At 38.1% G+C, this 18802-nt stretch overlaps 1 protein-coding gene and 1 pseudogene across 2 annotated transcripts in view; one reads left to right on the plus strand and one right to left on the minus strand.

Moving 5' to 3' along the window:
• Positions 1-18802, minus strand: part of VWA8 (von Willebrand factor A domain containing 8) — a 393780-nt gene that overhangs the window by 344280 nt on the left and 30698 nt on the right. The window lies entirely within an intron of this gene.
• LOC129011907 (lysine--tRNA ligase-like) lies at positions 12514-14311 on the plus strand (annotated as a pseudogene).

Genomic DNA, 18802 nt, shown 5'->3' on the forward strand with positions numbered 1-18802 from the left:
CATGCAATGCCCTTCCAGGTCTACTATTAAATCACCCCATCAATGTGCTCATCTTCTAACTCAGCATTTTCTAAAATGTTTAAATTAATACAATTAGTTTGTTTTTGCTCATATGCAAATCATCCAGCGAGTCCATTCCTGGGTATAAAAGAAAAACTCATAACCTTGTACATCAGGAGACACGTATAATACTCAGAGCAGAATTGTCCAAAATAAAACTGGAGACAGGACAATGAATAAATACACAGAATGAAATATTATACAGCAACAAAAACAGAATAAAAGACCCCCACTTCCAATGATATGCTTAACCCTTAAAGGTATAATATTGAGTGAAAAAAAATAAGAATAAATCATGTATAATACCATTTTAATAAATCTCAGTAAACTAGCAAATGAATTCTTTAGAAATAGATACACATGTGATAAAACAGTACTTGAAAAAGCAAAACAGCAGGGGAATGGTAAGTTGATGATAACTGGATACCTGGGGGTAAGGAGTGGCCATGGAATCAAAGAGATTCTTATGTATAGCTTCAAGGATATTGGTAATATTCTAGTTCTTACATTAGATGTGGGTTACAGTGTTTGTTTTATTATGTTGTATTTTATACAGACAGACACAGATATCTATATTACATAACGTCTCTTGTATGTAGTAAATATTCCATACATGCTAAACTTTGTTTAATCACCCCACTGAGGTCACGGATTAGTTCAAAGATCCAACTAACAAAGCCTAGGACTAAATATCTAGTGCTTCTAGTGCTTCTCCTCCTCTGACAGCACAATATTGTTAGGGTAGTCTCTCCTGTACTCCCCTGCCCCAAAGAAAGCAAATATTTAATCATTGGAAAAGATAATTTTCTGATTTTCATTATTCTGGTAGGAAGATCAAGGACAAGGTTTTGGGCAAATTGTTTGGTTTATCATGTCACTGGAGTCACACTAAAGCATATTATAATCTCCCCAAAACAAATGCCCATATGTCTGAGACTCATTACTCAGGTAGAACTGTTTGGTTTCTCTCTTGTTTTTACAAATCCTCTAAGACATGCATCCCTAGCGGGATAAAATCCCTAAGACATGCATCCCTAGCGGGATAAAAGTTGGTTCCTGGAAGGGGGACTTGAAAAAAATGTTTAGGTGTTACAATAGTTTGTGGTCCTCGGCCAGGCATAGTGGCTCACGCCTGTAATCCCAGCACTTTGGGAGGCCAAGGCAGGTGGATCACCTGAGGTCAGGAGTTCAAGACCAGCCTGGCCAACATGGCGAAGCCTATAGTCCCAGCTACTCAGGAGGCTGAGGCTGAAGAATCACTTGAACCAGGGAGGCGGAGGTTACAGTGAGCTAAGATCACGCCACTGCACTCCAGCCTGGGAGACAAAGTGAGACTCCATCTCTAAAAGGACACAGTACATAAGCAGACATATAACATATCTATGGTATTCAAATTTCTTGGGGTTGGGAAGGAATAATTACAGGGAGAAAATATCCACAGGAGAGTAATAAAGAAAAATAGATTGAAAAATACTGCTCTAAGACCTATACTTTTTAGCAATCTATTAGGTAGTTTCATGATGCTAGCATGCAACTGGCCTGAGTCTAGAGAGTTAATCTTATTTATAACTATCACATGCCCTTTTACCTATTTTCTTTTCTACTTGAAGCTTAAATCAGTCTTTATAATATACTGTCTACTCTTTCTTGCTTCAAGACAAGTCAGCCTCCTTGCTGTTTAAGGATGAAACAAAATAAGAGTTAAGACGCCTTAACTTCTTTATTAGTAAAACTACACAATGTTCCCTATGCTGCAAATCTATTACCTCTTCCTACTCCGATATCAAACATATAATTAAAAACTTAAACACTTTGGGTTTTTTCTTTACATTTTCATAAATCTCAGCTTAATTTGGCCACAGGCATGCTCTATAGTACTCTCACAGTTTTGTGTCACTTTGTATTCAACTTTGGCAATGTGCCTGACCTTCCATTATCTGGACTTGATAATTTAAAATCCAAAATTTGTAAAGTTCTAGAAGTTAAAGCCAAGTTGGTTTCTTTAACTTCCTCCCACCTTTTATTATTTATAACTATTGGTAACTATTTATAATTATGGAGTCTCAATTTAGTTCTATACTTCCAGTTCGTTTTGAATGTTTTGACCTTGGAACCATATTCATTTTCAAGATTTTTTTAAAATCTAAGGTAGCAGTTCCTAATCAAATGTGAGGCCTGCCCCTCATAAATTGTCTGTATAATAAAGTGCTGATGTTTAGGAATAACTTTTCATTTTTTGAAGCAAACTGGAGCAGAATTGAGGTTATAGCCATAACAGAGCCATTTGTACACCAGTGTACTTTCTTAAGTAGAAGAGAAAAGCATGGAGTTATTTAAAGCTAGAGCCCTGGGAATTATGCATAATCCTGTTTATGCTCATGGGAGTGTCTTCCACTTCAGCATGATGCACATGTACTGAGAAACACTGCCTTAAGGCACATCTGACTAGTCTCAGTCCTTCCTTTACTCTTACCACTCAACGGTGGTTCTCAACTGGTGACCATACTGCTACCATTCTAGGCCTGCCAGGAGGCATTTGGAAAATGTCTGGGAGTACTTTGGGTTGTTGTAAAGCTTTGGGAAATGAGAAATAATTTGGTACACCACTGATATTTTGTGATGGTAAATGCAATGACCAAGACGGTCTCATCCTGCCCAGTATGTCAATGGCACCATAGTTGAGAAATACTGTGTAGTCATTATTTTTTCTCAAGGCCTCTGTTGCCTGCACACCACTAATGAGTTTGTCACAATTAAGCTCAGAGAAAGAGTTTCTCTCTATTTCCTTTACCTTCTGAAAGATAAAACTTTTAGGGAGGAAATCAGTAGAGAATAAGTTCTACCTTTAGAGTAAGCCTGTAGGAGATGTCAGGATATCTAAGGCTCTCATCATCACATTCCAATTTTACATAAGTTTCTTAATACATATAAGCTACTTCTGAATCCCATGGCTGGCCTTGTAGTCTATGGCATACCTTCACAAAGAACATATATTTTCCCTGCTTTTATTCTCCCCCAATAACAATACTAATAATGGTCATAATTTATTGCATTCCTATCAGGTACCAGGTAAACATACAAATGATTTTTCATATAGGATCTCATAACAATTCTAGAAAGCAGCATACCTATTGTATAAGGACACAGATTCAAGACAGATTGGCTGGGTTCAAATTCCAACTCTACTATTTACTAGCTATGTAACCTTAATCAAGTTATTTAACCTCTCTGTTCAGTTTCCTCATCTGTATAATAGATATAATTGTAGTTACTTATAAGTTGTTATGAGGATTATATTAAGCACTTAGAACAGTGTCTAATAATAGTAAATGCTGTGTTTGTTAAATACTCATTACTCCCATTTTACAATAAGAAAATCAAAATTGGAAATATAGTATCATTTGTCTATAGCTGGTAAGTCCATAAACCAGGATTCATACCTAAGTTGTTTAAGTCCAAAACTTGTATTTCAGTCATTATGTTATATAGCCCCTCCAAAAGCTTTTCAACAGGTATCCAGCTTCAGGTGCAAGACTTTCCCTACAAGTATGGACCTCTCAGGGCTACATCAAATTTAGCGGACTTGCTGTTCCAGCCATTAGTTCTACTTCTTTTTGGTGGTATCAATGATATGTTTTATTCCTTTTATTAAAATTTCAAAGTTATTTTGTAATGAATATTATGTTACCAGAGGATCTACTTCTCAAAGAAAATCCAACTTTCACTTATTCATGTTTTAGTATAGTGTATTTAACCAAAAAGCATGTCTATATTTAATTTGTCAGGAAATTGCATTAAACTACTGAAAGAAAGCATCATGCAGTGCTATGTGGTATCTGTGGTATATTTTACATTAATGCTTGAAACTAGTTGTATTTTTAGAATGGCCTCAAGAAAACATGAGTCATACTTAAAAGCATGCCAGAAATAGAAACAAGATTTAAGACTGTACATTACGAACATCTGCAAAACAAAGTGCCAAACTGCCATGCATAACCTAATATAAACATAGCACAGTACACGAGAGAAATCCCCAACTTCAATGTTTTCAGGCACAAGATGCTACCTTCCAGGAGTCCACATAATAATAAACTGATGTCAAAATAATCCCAAAGAGCTTGATCCTATATTCTAAGATTCCTTTTCTATGTAAAGATAAAAACCTGTAGTTCATATTGGCCTAAATCCCTGATTCAATTCCTAACCAATATTTGTTTTCAAAAAATTTGTACTACTTTTTGCCCGGCCATATTCAAAGGCTTTAAAGTAATTTTATCATAGTTACCTAAATTATAATTTTCTCCCTTCATGAACTCAAATTTTCATATATATATAAAAAATTAAAATTCTAGAAAATTAAGCATAGGTCAGATTCTATTATAATAAATCCTTCAAAACTGTTGATGTTTTCTTAGTATCCCAAAAAGCAGCATCATATAATGGAGGGGAAAAAAAAGCCTTTGAAGCCAGACAGACCTACTGCGATTTTTCATCCTGTCTTTCATCCATGTCCTTAGACAAGCATTTTGACTCTTTCAGGTCTGTTTCCTTATTTTCTTTTTTAAATTTATTTTTATTATACTTTAAGTTCTGAGATACATGTGCAGAACATGCAGATTTGTAGTTTCCTTATTTTCAAAATAAAGATAATAATACTTATTGAGTATGGTTTGTGAGGATTATAGGTAAAGCACCGTGCCCAGTCCCTCAGCCAATGAGAACTAGGTACGGGAGAATTATTCAAGTCTCATCCTCACCTGCAAACTCCTATCTCTGCTGTGTACCCTGGACACCAGGCTGTATAGTGTGGACTTGGTGGATATGAATAGGCACCTGAGTTTACACTCAAATTACCTGCTGGGCCTAGAGGCAAATCTGAAGAATAAGGGAGAAAGGAACCCAGTACTTACTACATCCTCACTAGTTAGAGTACTTTCACTTGACATTTCGTTACCATTTCATTTCATCACCCCACAAAATAGCTCAGAAAGAATCTACATCTAGGCCTATAACACTCCCCTGAATTTGATTTTTCTACCACATCACAACGCAAGATTTCAAAAGAAGCATGACTAACCTCCTCACTGCAACTACGTGCTCATCTGCTAAACTTTCCCCTATTTACCATGTAACATTCTGTAGTTAGATATAACGGACATGAAGGGTGAAAATATTTAGCACCAAAGTCCTCATTATTTACAACACGAACTAACTGAACTAAAAAATTAATTTATTCACACAGCTATATTTATTAAGGACCTACTATATGCTCAGAACCAAGAATACAAAGAAGAATAAAATAAGGTTCTTTGAAGACATCAAAAGAAATAATACATATATAAAACATCAGCTTATGTAGCTTATATAAAGCCAATCATTTATAAAGTGGGCTGATGTTTCTGTGATCCAATATAGCTGTTATCAAAACTAAATCTATAGCATTGGCCAGCACAGTACTCAGCACAGAGAAGATATTCAGCTTTTCTTAAAACTGGAAAAATTCATCGATATGTATTAAATAATTATATATATCCATATTCAATGACTAAGTGTCATGTTGTTCACTTTTTGTATAAGGGTACAAAAATAAGAGTATACATGTATATTTGCTTGTGTTTGTATAGAAAAATGCAAGACAGATTCCCCTGAAACTAATACTGTGAGAATTAACATGAATGAGAATAGAGGTGAATATATAATTTCTCAATGTCTATCTTTTTATATTGTTTTGATTTCTGAACCACAAAAATATATCAGTTCTGCAAAAAAGTTATTTTTTTAAAGTCATGCTTTAGAAAAGATTTTACATAAGAAAATGTCCACAATATGTTGCTTTATGAAAATGGTCTGTACATACAAAAGTATGGTCTGTAAATAAAAAAAGGTAAGAAAATATTCTGTATATACAAAATAATATATACAGTACATACTATTATTTTCTTAAATGATACACATATACATAGTCATTTTTTAAAACATTAGATACGTTTCACAAAGATTCAAGCCATATAAAGTGTGTTCTCTGACCAAAACTAAATTAAATTAGAAATTAGTAACAGAAAGATCTTTGGAAAATCTCCAAATATTTAGAGACGTTTTAAACAGCATAATTCTACATAGCACATGGGATCATTGCTAAGTGGTATCAGTAAGATGGCTGACTAGAAGTTCCTAGCACTCCTCTCCCGTAAAAAAACCAAGCCAAACAAATAAAAAAACTACATTTCCACCAAAATAAATAAAGGAGAGCCCTGGAGAACTGCAAAGGAGTAGGAGAAATCCTGTAGAGCACAGAAACCCAGGATGGCCACATAGAGAAGGAAAGGAAACTGCCTCTGCCAAGGACGATCTCGGCCCCTATCTGGGGATCAGCTTGTACCCAGGAGGTATTTCTCTCTGCAGGAAAAAGGTAAGCAGAAGGACACTACCAGCTCCCATCACTACTATGGATACCTGCAGTCTTTGCTACCAGAGATTTCTGCAGTCCTCACAGGCTCTGAGCCCAGCTGAGGGAGCTCCCCAGAGTATACATTCTGTGCTACTCCCAGAGAAGAAACCGACACTGTGCCTTACCCCAGTCCCCTGCCTGAGCTGCTACTGTGTTGTAACCAGAGCCGCTGCTCCAGTGCATCCTGTTCCAGGGATGGGTAGTCATTGCACCCCTCCATCCTGCAGGCTTTGCCATCACTGCAGCACAGCTACCTGGTAGCCCCCAATCCCTGAATTTAGCTACTGCTATGCTCCAAGTTACCCTGAAGCTGCTCCATCCCCTGCATCCCAGACATTGGTGTACCCTGCCCTTCAAGGCCTAAGCTGAAGTGATTCTCTCACTGGGGACCCACAGCATCAAACTATCCCCAGACACCACACCAATGCAACATCCTATCCTCCTGGATGCCCCAACCCTCCAGCACACCAGAGCAGATGTCCTACCCAGTGCCATAGCCGACACTGGACCCTGCCTCTCAGGGACCTAGCACCTCCTCCAACCCATGTAGCTGTATATTTTAGGGCCAGGCTGATATGGCATCTTACTTCCAGGGAATCAAAGCCTTGGATGAGCTGTGCCTCTGCCCTACAGGTCAAATGGCCAAAGGGCCTTTCCTCCCTAGAACAGGACTAGGAACTCAGAATTTGAGCGGCTGAGGAGCTCCACCTCCCCAGGCGGTAGACTAAGGCTGTACTGTTCCCTGTTCCCTGGGCCGTATCTGTGCCTTGCCATTTCTGGGTTCTTGACAGTGCTGCACCTGGCTGCACAGAACCTGGGCTATTGCTGAGTGCCACCATCCCAGCATCAAGAGTAATTAGTGTGTGACATCTCATCTCCCAGGGCTCAAGTTGCCACTGTGCCCTGTTGATTCTAGGTCCCAAATTGTAGCTGTGCCCTATTCCCTGGGGCCGGAAACTTTGAGGCTCCCCTTCTTCCCTGGAGCCATGCCAGTTCTGCACCCTGCCCTCCAGGGTCAGAGCCACAGCTATATTCCTGCCCCCTGGGTGCAAGCTGTTAGAAAGTGCTTCAGAGGCAAGAGCAAACACATTCAAAAGCTAGCAGAAGGGAAGAAATAACTAAGATCAGAGCAGAACTGAAGGAGATAGAGACACAAAAAAAACTTCAAAAAAAATCAATGAATCCAGAAGCTGGTTTTTTGAAAAGATCAACAAAATTGATAGACCGCTAGCAAGACTAATAAAGAAGAAAAGAGAGAAGAATCAAATAGACGAAATAAAAATGATAAAGGGGATATTACCACCGATCCCACATAAATACAAACTACCATCAGAGAATACTATAAACACCTCTGCACAAATGAACTAGAAAATCTAGAAGAAATGGATAAATTCCTTGACACATACACCCTCCCAAGACTAAACCAGGAAGAAGTTGAATCCCTGAAAAGACCAATAACAAGCTCTGAAATTGAGGCAATAATTAATAGCCTACCAACAAAAAAAGTCCAGGACTAGAAAGATTCACAGCCGAATTCTACCAGAGGTACAAAGAGGAGTTGATACCATTCCTTCTGAAACTATTCCAAACAATAGAAAAAGAGGGAATCCTCCCTAACTCATTTTTTGAGGCCAGCATCATCCTGATACCAAAGCCTGGCAGAGAACACAAGAAAAAAAGAGAATTTTAGACCAATATCCTTGATGAACATCAATACAAAAATCCTCAATAAAATACTGGCAAACCGAATCCAGCAGCACATCAAAAAGCTTATCTGACACGATCAAGTTGGGTTCATCCCTGGGATGCAAGGCTGGTTCAACATACGCAAATCAATAAATGTAATCCAGCATATAAACAGAACCAAAGACAAAAACCACATCATTATCTCAATAGATGCAGAAAAGGCCTTTGACAAAATTCAACAGCCCTTCATGCTAAAAACTCTCAATAAATTAGGTATTGATGGGACGTATCTCAAAATAATAAGAGCTATTTATGACAAACCCACAGCCAACATCATACTGAATGGGCAAAAACTGGAAGCATTCCCTTTGAAAACTGGCACAAGACAGGGATGCCCTCTCCCACCACTCCTATTCAACATAGTGTTGGAAGTTCTGGCCAGGGAAATCAGGCAGGAGAAAGAAATTAAGGGTATTCGATTAGGAAAAGAGGAAGTCAAATTGTCCCTGTTGGCAGATGACATGATTGTAACCCTATCATCTCAGCCCAAAATTTCCTTAAGCTGATAAGCAACTTCAGCAAAGTCTCAGGATACAAAATCAATGTGCGAACATTACAAGCATTCTGATACACCAATAACAGACAAACAGAGAACCAAATCATGAGTGAACTCCCATTCACAACTGCTTCAAAGAGAATAAAATACCTAGGAATCTAACTTACAAGGGATGTGAAGGACCTCCTCAAGGAGAACTACAAACCATTCCTCAACTAAATAAAAGAGGACACAAACAAATGGAAGAACATTCCATGCTCATGGACAGGAAGAATCAACATCATGAAAATGGCCATACTGCCCAAGGTAATTTATAGATTCAATGTCATCCCCATCAAGCTACCAATGACTTTCTTCACAGAATTGGAAAAGACTACTTTAAAGTTCATATGGAACCAAAAAAGAGCCCGCATCGCCAAGCCAATCCTAAGCCAAAAGAACAAAGCTGGAGGCATCACACTACCTGACTTCAAACTATACTACAAGGCTACAGTAACCAAAACAGCATGGTACTGGTATCAAAACAGAGATATAGACCAATGGAACAGAACAGAGCCCTCAGAAATAATACCACACATCTACAACCGTCTGATCTTTGACAAACCTGACAAAAACAAGAAATGGGGAAAGGATTCCCTATTTAATAAATGGTGCTGGGAAAACTGGCTAGCCATATGTAGAAAGCTGAAACTGGATCCCTTCCTTACACCTTATACAAAAATTAATTCAAGATGGATTAAAGACTTAAATGTTAGACCTAAAACCATAAAAACCCTAGAAGAAAACCTAGGCATTACCATTCAGGACACAGGCATGGGCAAGGACTTCATGTCTAAAACACCAAAAGCAATGGCCACAAAAGCCAAAATTGACAAATGGGATCTAATTAAACCAAAGAGCTTCTGCACAGCAAAAGAAACTACCATCAGAGTGAACAGGCAACCTGCAGAATGGGAGAAAATTTTTACAATCTACCCATCTGACAAAGGGCTAATATCCAGAATCTAAAAAGAACTTAAACAAAATGACAAGAAAAAAAAACCCCATCAAAAAGTGGGCGAAGGATATGAACAGACACTTCTCAAAAGAAGACGTTTATGCAGCCAAAAGACACATGAAAAAATGCTCATCATCACTGGCCATCAGAGAAATGCAAATCAAAACCACAATGATATACCATCTCACACCAGTTAGAATGGCAATCATTAAAAAGTCAGGAAACAACAGGTGCTGGAGAGGATGTGGAGAAATAGGAATACTTTTACACTGTTGGTGGGACTGTAAACTAGTTCAACCATTGTGGAAGACAGTGTGGCAATTCCTCAAGGATCTAGAACTAGAAATACCACTTGACCCAGCCATCCCATTACTGGGTATATACCCAAAGGATTACAAATCATGCTGCTATAAAGACACATGCACATATATGTTTACTGCGGCATTATTCACAATAGCAAAGACTTGGAACCAACCCAAATGTCCATCAATGATAGACTGGATTAAGAAAATGTGGCACATAAACACCATGGAATACTATGCAGCCATAAAAAAGGATGAGTTCATGTCCTTTATAGGGACATGGATGAAGCTGGAAACCATCATTCTGAGCAAACTATCACAAGGACAGAAAAACAAACACCGCATGTTCTTACTCATAGGTGGGAAATTAACAATGAGAACACTTGGACACAGGGTGGGGAGCATCACACACTGGGGCCTGCTGTGGGGTGGGGGAAGGGGGGAGGGATAGCATTTGGGGGTATACCTAATGTAAATGATGAGTTAATGGGTGCAGCACACCAACATGGCACATGTATACATATGTAACTAACCTGCACGTTGTGCACAGGTACCCTCAAACTTAAAGTATAATTAAAAAAAAAAAAAAGAAAGTGCTTCAGAGAAACAGACCTCAGCTTTGTGGGAGAACTGTATCCACTTTTGCCTTGGAAAGTGAACCAACACCTCAAGTCATAGTGTTTCAGTAATTTTGTAAGACCCCGGGCCTAGGAATTCCGGACCTGTGACCCAGATCCCCATGCTGCTGCATCTGCCTGTGGGCTGTGTCAGACCAGACATCAAGAGAGATACCCTCATCTAAGACTCTCCATTGTGGGAAAGACAAGAACAGGAGGATCCCTGAAGCTTTGGCCACTGAGGACCCTAACAACCTATGCTGCCACCATCACTGACACAAACTCCTGCAGCCTAGACCACCAAGACACTTGTAGTCATTGCTGAAATTGATCACAACTAAAGAAGCTGTAGCTGCACAGAGACTACACCACTGCTCCAACGTGCCCAACCAGTATCTTCAGGCCCATCTGCAGGTGAAAGTCTTCCCCTACAAAAGCCACTCTGTAAAGTTTGGAAGAGGTGACTGCTCTATCAAATGCACAGAAATCAGCATCAGAACACAAACAAACACAAACACACACACAAATGAAAAAGCAAAGAAACATGACACCACCAAAAGAACATAATAATTCCCCAGTAACTGACCCCAAAGAAATGGATATTTACAAATGGCCTAAAAAGGAACTCGAAAAAACAATCTTAAGGAAATTCTGCAAGATATAAGAGAATACAGATAGAAAATTCAATGAAATCAGGAAAACAATTTATAACCTCAGAGATTCAACAAACAGATAGATATCATAAAAAAGAACCAAATAGAAATCTTGGAACTGGAGAATGCAGTCAATGAAATAAAAAATACAAGACAGAGCTTCAAAAACAGACAAGATCAAGCAAAACCAAAAATATCTGAACTTGAAGATAGCTCTTCTGAAATTACCCAGTCAAAAGAAACAGAAACAGGAGGAGAGGAGAGAGGAGGGGAAGGGAGGGGAGGGGAGGAGAGGAGAGGAAGGAAGGAAAAGCAGGGGGAAGGGAGGAAGGAAGAAAGGAAAAGAAAAAAGAAAGAAAAAGAAAACAGAGTGAAAAAGAGTGAAGACAGCCCATGGGACTTACGGGACACTACTAAGTGAACAAATACATTATGGGATATTCAGATGGAGAGGAGACAAAGACAGGGACAGAAAGCTTATTTAACGAAATAAATGCTGAAATTTCCTAAGTATTGGAAGATATATGGACATCAGATTCATGAAGCTTAAGCCTCCAAACAGATTTAATCCAATGAGGTATTCTCCGACGTACATTATAATTAGTCTGTCAGTCAAAGACAGAGAGTTTTAAAAGCAGCAAAAGAAAAGCATCAAGTCACATATAAGGGAATCCCCATTAGACTATTAGATTTCTCCGTAGAAACCATGCAGGCCAGAAGAGAATGGAATAATATATTCAAAGTACTGAAAGAAAAAAACTGCCAGTCAAAAATACTACACCCAGAAAAACTGTCCTTCAGAAATTAAGGAGAAATAAAGTATTTCCCAGACAAGCAAAGACTGAGAGAATTCATCATCACTGGACCTGCCTTACAAGAAATGCTTCAGGGAGTTCTTCAAGTGGAAATAAAAGAATGGTCATTAATATTATGAGTACATATTGAAGTATAAAACTCACTGGTAAATACATAATCAAATCCAGAATACTCCAATACTGTAAACAGTGTGTAAATCACACATATCTCTACTATGAAGGTTAAAAGTCAATTCAGTCAAAAATAACTAAAGCTAAAATAAGTTGTTAAGGAACACACAATATAAAAAGATGTAAATCTGAGGAGTGCGTAAAAGTCTAGAGTTTTTGTATGTGGCAGAAGTTAAGTTGTTAGCAGCTTAAAATAGTCAATTATAAGATGGACTTTTGGGTGGAGACTTCTGTAAAGGTGGCAGTGGTACAGAGGGCTGAGGTGAAAGTGGATGGTAGCAAGCCAAAACTGAGCAAGAATGAGCTGAAGAGATCCCTGAAAGCCAAGAAGAAAGTGGCAGAGGAGGAGGCCAAGCAGAAAGAACTCAGTGAGAAATAGCTAAACCAGGCCACAGCTGCTGTCACCAACCATACCACTGACAGTGGTGTGGGTACTGAGGAGAAGAGCTTCGACCCAAATCAATACTACAAGATCCACAGTCAGGCAGTTTATCAACTGAATGTCAATGGGGAACACCCATACCCACACAAGTTCCATGCAGACATCTCACTCAATGACTTCATCCAAGAATATAGTCACTAGCAGCCTGGGGGTCACCTGAATGATGTCACCTTAAAGGTTGCAGGTAGGATCCATGCTAAAAGAGCTTCTGAGGGAAAGTTCATCTTCTGTGACCTTCAAGGAGAGGGGGTCAAGTTGCAAGTCATGGTGAATCCCAGAAATTATAAATCATTAGAATTTATTCATATTAATAACAAACTGCATCAAGGAGACATAATTAGTTCAGGGGAACCCCGGGAAAACCAAGAAGGGTGAGCTGAGCATCATTCCTTATGAGATCACACTGCTGTCTCCCCGCATGCATATGTTACCTCATCTTCACTGTGGCCTCAAAGACCAGGAAACCAGGTATCGTCAGAAATACTTGGACTTGATACTAAATGATTTTGTGAAGCAGAAATTTATCATCTGCTCTAAGACCATCACACGTATAAGAAGTTTCTTGGATGAACTGGGATTCCTAGAGATTGAAACTCCCATGATGAATATCATCCCAGGGGGAGTTGTGGCCAAGCTTTTCATCACTTATGACAATGAGCTGGACATGAGAATTGCTCCAGAACTCTATCATAGGATGCTAGTGGTTGGTGGCACCAAGCAGATTTATGAAACTGGATGCCAGTTCCAGAATGAAGGGATTGATTTGAGGCACAATCCTGAGTTCACCACCTGTGAGTTCTACATGGCCTATGCAGACTACTACAATCTCTTGGAAATCACAGAGAAGATGGTTTCAGGGATGGTGAAGCATATTACAGGCAGTTACAAGGTCAGCTACCACCCAGATGGCCCATAGGGCCAGGCCTATGATAACTGACTTCACCCCACCCTTCCAGAGAATCAGCATGGTAGAACTTGAGAAAGCCCTGGGGGTAAAGCTGCCAGAAACTAACCTCTTTGAAACTGATGAAACTTGCAAACTTCTCAATGATATCTGTGTGGCAAAAGCTGTTGAATGCCCTCTACCTTGGACCACAGCCAGGCTCCTTGACAAGCTTGTAGGGGAGTTCCTGGAAGTGATTTGCATCAATCCTACATTAATCTGTGATCATCCACAGATAATGAGCACTATGGCAAATGGCACTGCTCTAAAGAGAATCTGTCCAAGCACTCTGAGCTGCTTGTCATGAAGAAAGAGATATGCGATGCCTAAACTAAGCTGAATGATCCTGTGCCACAGCAGCGGGTTTTTGAAGAACAGGCCAAAGCCAAGGCCACAGGTGAGGATGAGGCTATTTCACAGATGAAAACTTCTGTACCGCCCTGGAATACGTACGGGCATGGGCATTGACTGAGTCACCATTTTTCTCAAAAGATTCCAACAACATCAAGGAAGTACTTCTATTTCCTGCTATGAAACCCAAAGACAAGGAGAATGCAGCAACCACTGATACGCTGGAAAGCACAACAGCTGGCACTTCTGTCTAGAAAATAATAATTGCAAGTTGTATAAGTCAAGCATCTTTGCACATCTGCAAAAGATCAAGGTCTGCAAGGGAATTCTTGTGTGTTGCTTTCCATTTGACTACCACAGTTCCATTCAGCCATCAGAAGAGAGACAAGGAATTAAGAATTTCTTTTTATTCCTTGTTACCAAATAAACCATTTGTCTCTTCTCAAAAAAAAAACAAAACATAATAAGATGTTTTATGTAAAAATTTATGTAAAATTTATGTAAAAATTACATAAAACATAAGATGTTTTCTGTAAGCCTCATTGTACCTGCAAAACAAAAAAGCATAGCAGATACAAAAACAATACAGAGAAAGAAATCAAAGCATAGTGCTATAGAAAATTATCAAATCACAGAGAGTAACAACAGAGAAAGAAAGGAACAAAGGATCTACAAAACAGCCAGAAAACAAATAACACAATGGAAACAGTGAGTCCTTACCCATCAATAATTATCTTGAATGTAAATAAATTATCTAAGAGTGGCTGCATGGATTTAAAAAAAAGAGGGGAATTCAATTATATGCTGCCTACAAGAGACTCACTTTAGCTTTAAGGACAGACAGGCCAAATGTAAAGGGATGGAAGAAGATAAGATATTGTATGGAAATGGTAACCAAAAGAAAGCATGAATGGCTATACTAATATCTAATAAAAGAGACTTCACGTCAAATTCTGTCACAAGAGACAAAGAAGGTCATTATTTAATAATAAAGGAGTAAATTCTTCAAGAGAACATAACAATTATAAATATATATTCACCCAACATTGTAGCACCTAAATACATTAAAGCAAATATTAATGGATATGAAGAGATAAATAGAGAGCAGTATAATAATCATAGAGGACTTCAATTCTCAATTTTCAACAAAGGATATATCAACCAGACAGAAAATTAATAAGGAAATACTGAGTTTGAATTGAACCTTAGACCAAATAAACCTAACAGACATATTTGAAATTTTTCATCCAACATCAGCAGGATACACATTTATCTCTAGCACACATGAAATGGTCTCCAAAATTGTCCATGTTAGCCCAGAAAACAAGTCTTAACAAATTTAGAAAACTGAAATCATATCTAGTATCATTTCAGATCATAATGATATGAAACTAGAAAACAGTAACAGGAAGAATCCTGGAAAATTTACAAATATGTGAAAATTAAACAACATGCTCTTGAACAACCACTGGGCCAAGAAGAAACCAAAAGGAAAATTTTAAAATTTTAAAATATTTTGAGACAAATGACAATGGAAACACAGCATGCCAAAACCTGTGGGATGCAGCAAAAGCAGTTCTAAGAGTGAAGTTTATAGCAATAGATGCCTACATTAAAAAGATTCTGAATAGTTTAACATTTTGCCTCAAGAACTCGAAAAAAAGAACTAAACCCAAAGTTAGCAGAAGAAAGGAAATAAAGATCATTACAGAAATAAATCAAATAGAAAACAGAAAAACCATAGACAGAATCAACAAAACTAAGAGGTTTTTTGAAAAAATAAAACTGATAAACCTTCAGCTTGTCTAAGAAAAAAAAAAAAGACTCAAATAAATAAAAAGTGAAAGTAAAAACATTACAACAGATGCCTCAGGAATAAAAAGGAACATAAGGGACACAAATAAATGGAAAATATCCCATGTCCATTAATATTGTGAAGATGTATATACTATCCAAAGCAGTATACAGATTCCATGCAATACCTTTCAAAATCCCCATGGCATTCTTCACAGATAGAAAAAACAATCCTAAAATATGTATAAAAATACAAAAGATCTCAAATAGCCAACATTTCTGAGAAAGAAAAACAAACTTGGAAACATCACACTTCTTGACTTTAAATTTTTTTTTTTTTTTTTTGAGATAGGGTCTTGCTCTGTCACTCAGGCTGGAGTGCAGTGGCACAATCATAGCTCACTGCAGTCTCAACCTCCCAGGCTTAAGCAATCCTCCCACCTCAGTCTCCCAAGTAGCTGGGGCTACAGGTGTGTGCCACCACATCCGGCTAATTAATTTTTTTATAGAGACAGGGCCTCACCATGTTGCCATGGCTGATCTTGAACTCCTGGGCTAGAGCAATGCTCCTGCCTTGGCCTCCCAAGGTACTGGGATTACAGGCACGATCCACTGCGCTCAGCCCTGTGTTACAAATTATGTGTGTATCAAAATATCACACTTACCCTAGAAATATGTGCAACCAGTATGTATCAGTTTTTAAAAAGGTATGACACTGGCAAAAAAAAAAAACAAAAAACAAACAAACAAAAAAACAGATACATAGACCAGTATAACAGAATAAAGAGCCTAGAAATAAATTCAAACATAAACAGTCGACCAATTTTTGACAAGGGCATCAAGGACACAATAGGGAAAGGATAGTCTCTTCAATAAATGGTGCTGAGAAAACTGGATTTCCACATGCAAAAGAATGAAATCAGACCTTTATCCTATACCATATACAAAAATCAACTCTAAATGTAAGACCTGAAATATAAAACTCCTTGGAAAAAAGCTCCTGGACGTTGGCCTTGGCAATGATTTTTTTTTGATATCTCAACCAAAAGCTCAAACTACAAAAGCAAAAACAAATAAGTGAGACTACATTAAACTAAAAGTCTTTTGCACAGCATAGAAAACAATCAACAAAATGAAAAGGTAACCTATCAATTAGGAAAAAAACATTTGCAATCCATATATCTGGTGAGGGGCTAATATCCAAATTATAAATTTGGAATTTATATAATTTGGAATTCATATAATTCAATAGTAGAAAAACAACCCAATTTAAAAATGAGCAAAGGATTTGAATTCTCCAAAGAAGGTATAAAAATGTCCAACAGGTATATGAAAAGGTGCTCAACATCATTAAATCAGGAGTCAGGGAAATACAAATCAAAACCACAATGAGATACCACGTCACACTTGTTAGTACGGCTATTATCAAAAAATCAAAAGATAAATGTTGGCAAGGGTGTGGAGAAAAGAGTGCATACTGTTGGTAGACATGTAAATTGGTACAGCCATAATGGAAAACAATGTGGCCATTTCTAAAGAAATTAAAACTAGAAATACTATATGACTCAGCAATTCTTCTGGATATATACCCAAAGGAAATAAAATCACCTCATAAAGATATCTGTACTCCATGTTCGTTGAAGCACTATTCACAATAGCAAAGATACGGAAACAACCAAAATGCCAATGGATAAATGAATAAAGAAACCATGATACAGGTTGAGCAGCCCTAATCCCAAAATCATTAATCAAAATACTCTAAAATCTGAAATGTTCTGAGTGTCAACATGACACCACAGGTGAAAAATTCCACACATCTGACTGCATGTGATAGGTCGCAGTCAAAAAGCAGGCATTCAACACCCAATTTACTCAGCATCCCCAAGGGAAAAATAGAACTACCTTCAGGCTACGTGTATAAGATATACATAAAACACAACTGGACTTTGTGTTTAGAGTTAGGTCCCATCCCCGCAATGTCTCATTATGTATAAGCAAATATTCAAAAATTTTTTAAAATCTGATATCCAAAATAACTCTGGTCCCAAGCATTTCAGATAAGGGATGGTCAGCTTGTATATCTATACAATAGAATATTTAGGCCAGGCGCGGTGGCTCACGCCTGTAATCCCAGCACTTTGAGAGGCCGAGGTGGGCGGATCACGAGGTCAAGAGATTGAGACCATCCTGGCCAACGTGGTGAAACCCCGTCTCTACTAAAAATACAAAAATTAGATGGGCGTGGTGGTGCATGCCTGTAGTCCCAGCTACTCAGGAGGCTGAGGCAGGAGAATCGCTTGAACCCAGGAGGCGAAGGTTGCAGTGAGCCGAGATTGCGCCACTGCACTCCAGCCTGGGAGACAGAGCGAGACTCCGTCTCAGGGGGGAAAAAAAAAGAATATTTATTATTGAGCCTTTAAAAAGAAGGAAATCCTACCACTTGCCACAACATGAATGAAGTTGGAGGACGTTATGCTAAGAGAAATAAACCAGACCCAGGGTAAAAAAAAAAAAAAAAAAAACCCTACATGAGCTCACTTACATGTGGAATCTGGTTGGGGTGGTGGGGTGCAGGGGGAGTCAAAAATACAGAGATATAGGAAAAAAACATTGGTTACCAGGGGTAGGGGTGGGTAGGAAATGGGGAGATACAGGTCAGAGTATTTAAATAGCAGATATGTAAGATGACCAAGTCTAGAGATCTAATGTACAATATGAGGACTATAATAAAATTGTACTCTGAAATTGTACTGAAATTCCTCCTAAATGAGTAGTTTTTAGCTGCTTTTGCCATACCAAAAAAAAATGAGTAACTATGTGAGATGATGGATATGTTAATTTGCTTCACTATAGTAACCATTTTACTATCTATATATATCCCATAACATCATGTTATATGTTACATATACAAAATTAAAAAAAAAAAACTAACACATGGGCAAAGAAGAAATTAAAAGGGAAATTACA

This window comes from Pongo pygmaeus, chromosome 14 (genome assembly GCF_028885625.2).
Source record: "Pongo pygmaeus isolate AG05252 chromosome 14, NHGRI_mPonPyg2-v2.0_pri, whole genome shotgun sequence".
NCBI classification, from domain to species: domain Eukaryota; kingdom Metazoa; phylum Chordata; class Mammalia; order Primates; family Hominidae; genus Pongo; species Pongo pygmaeus.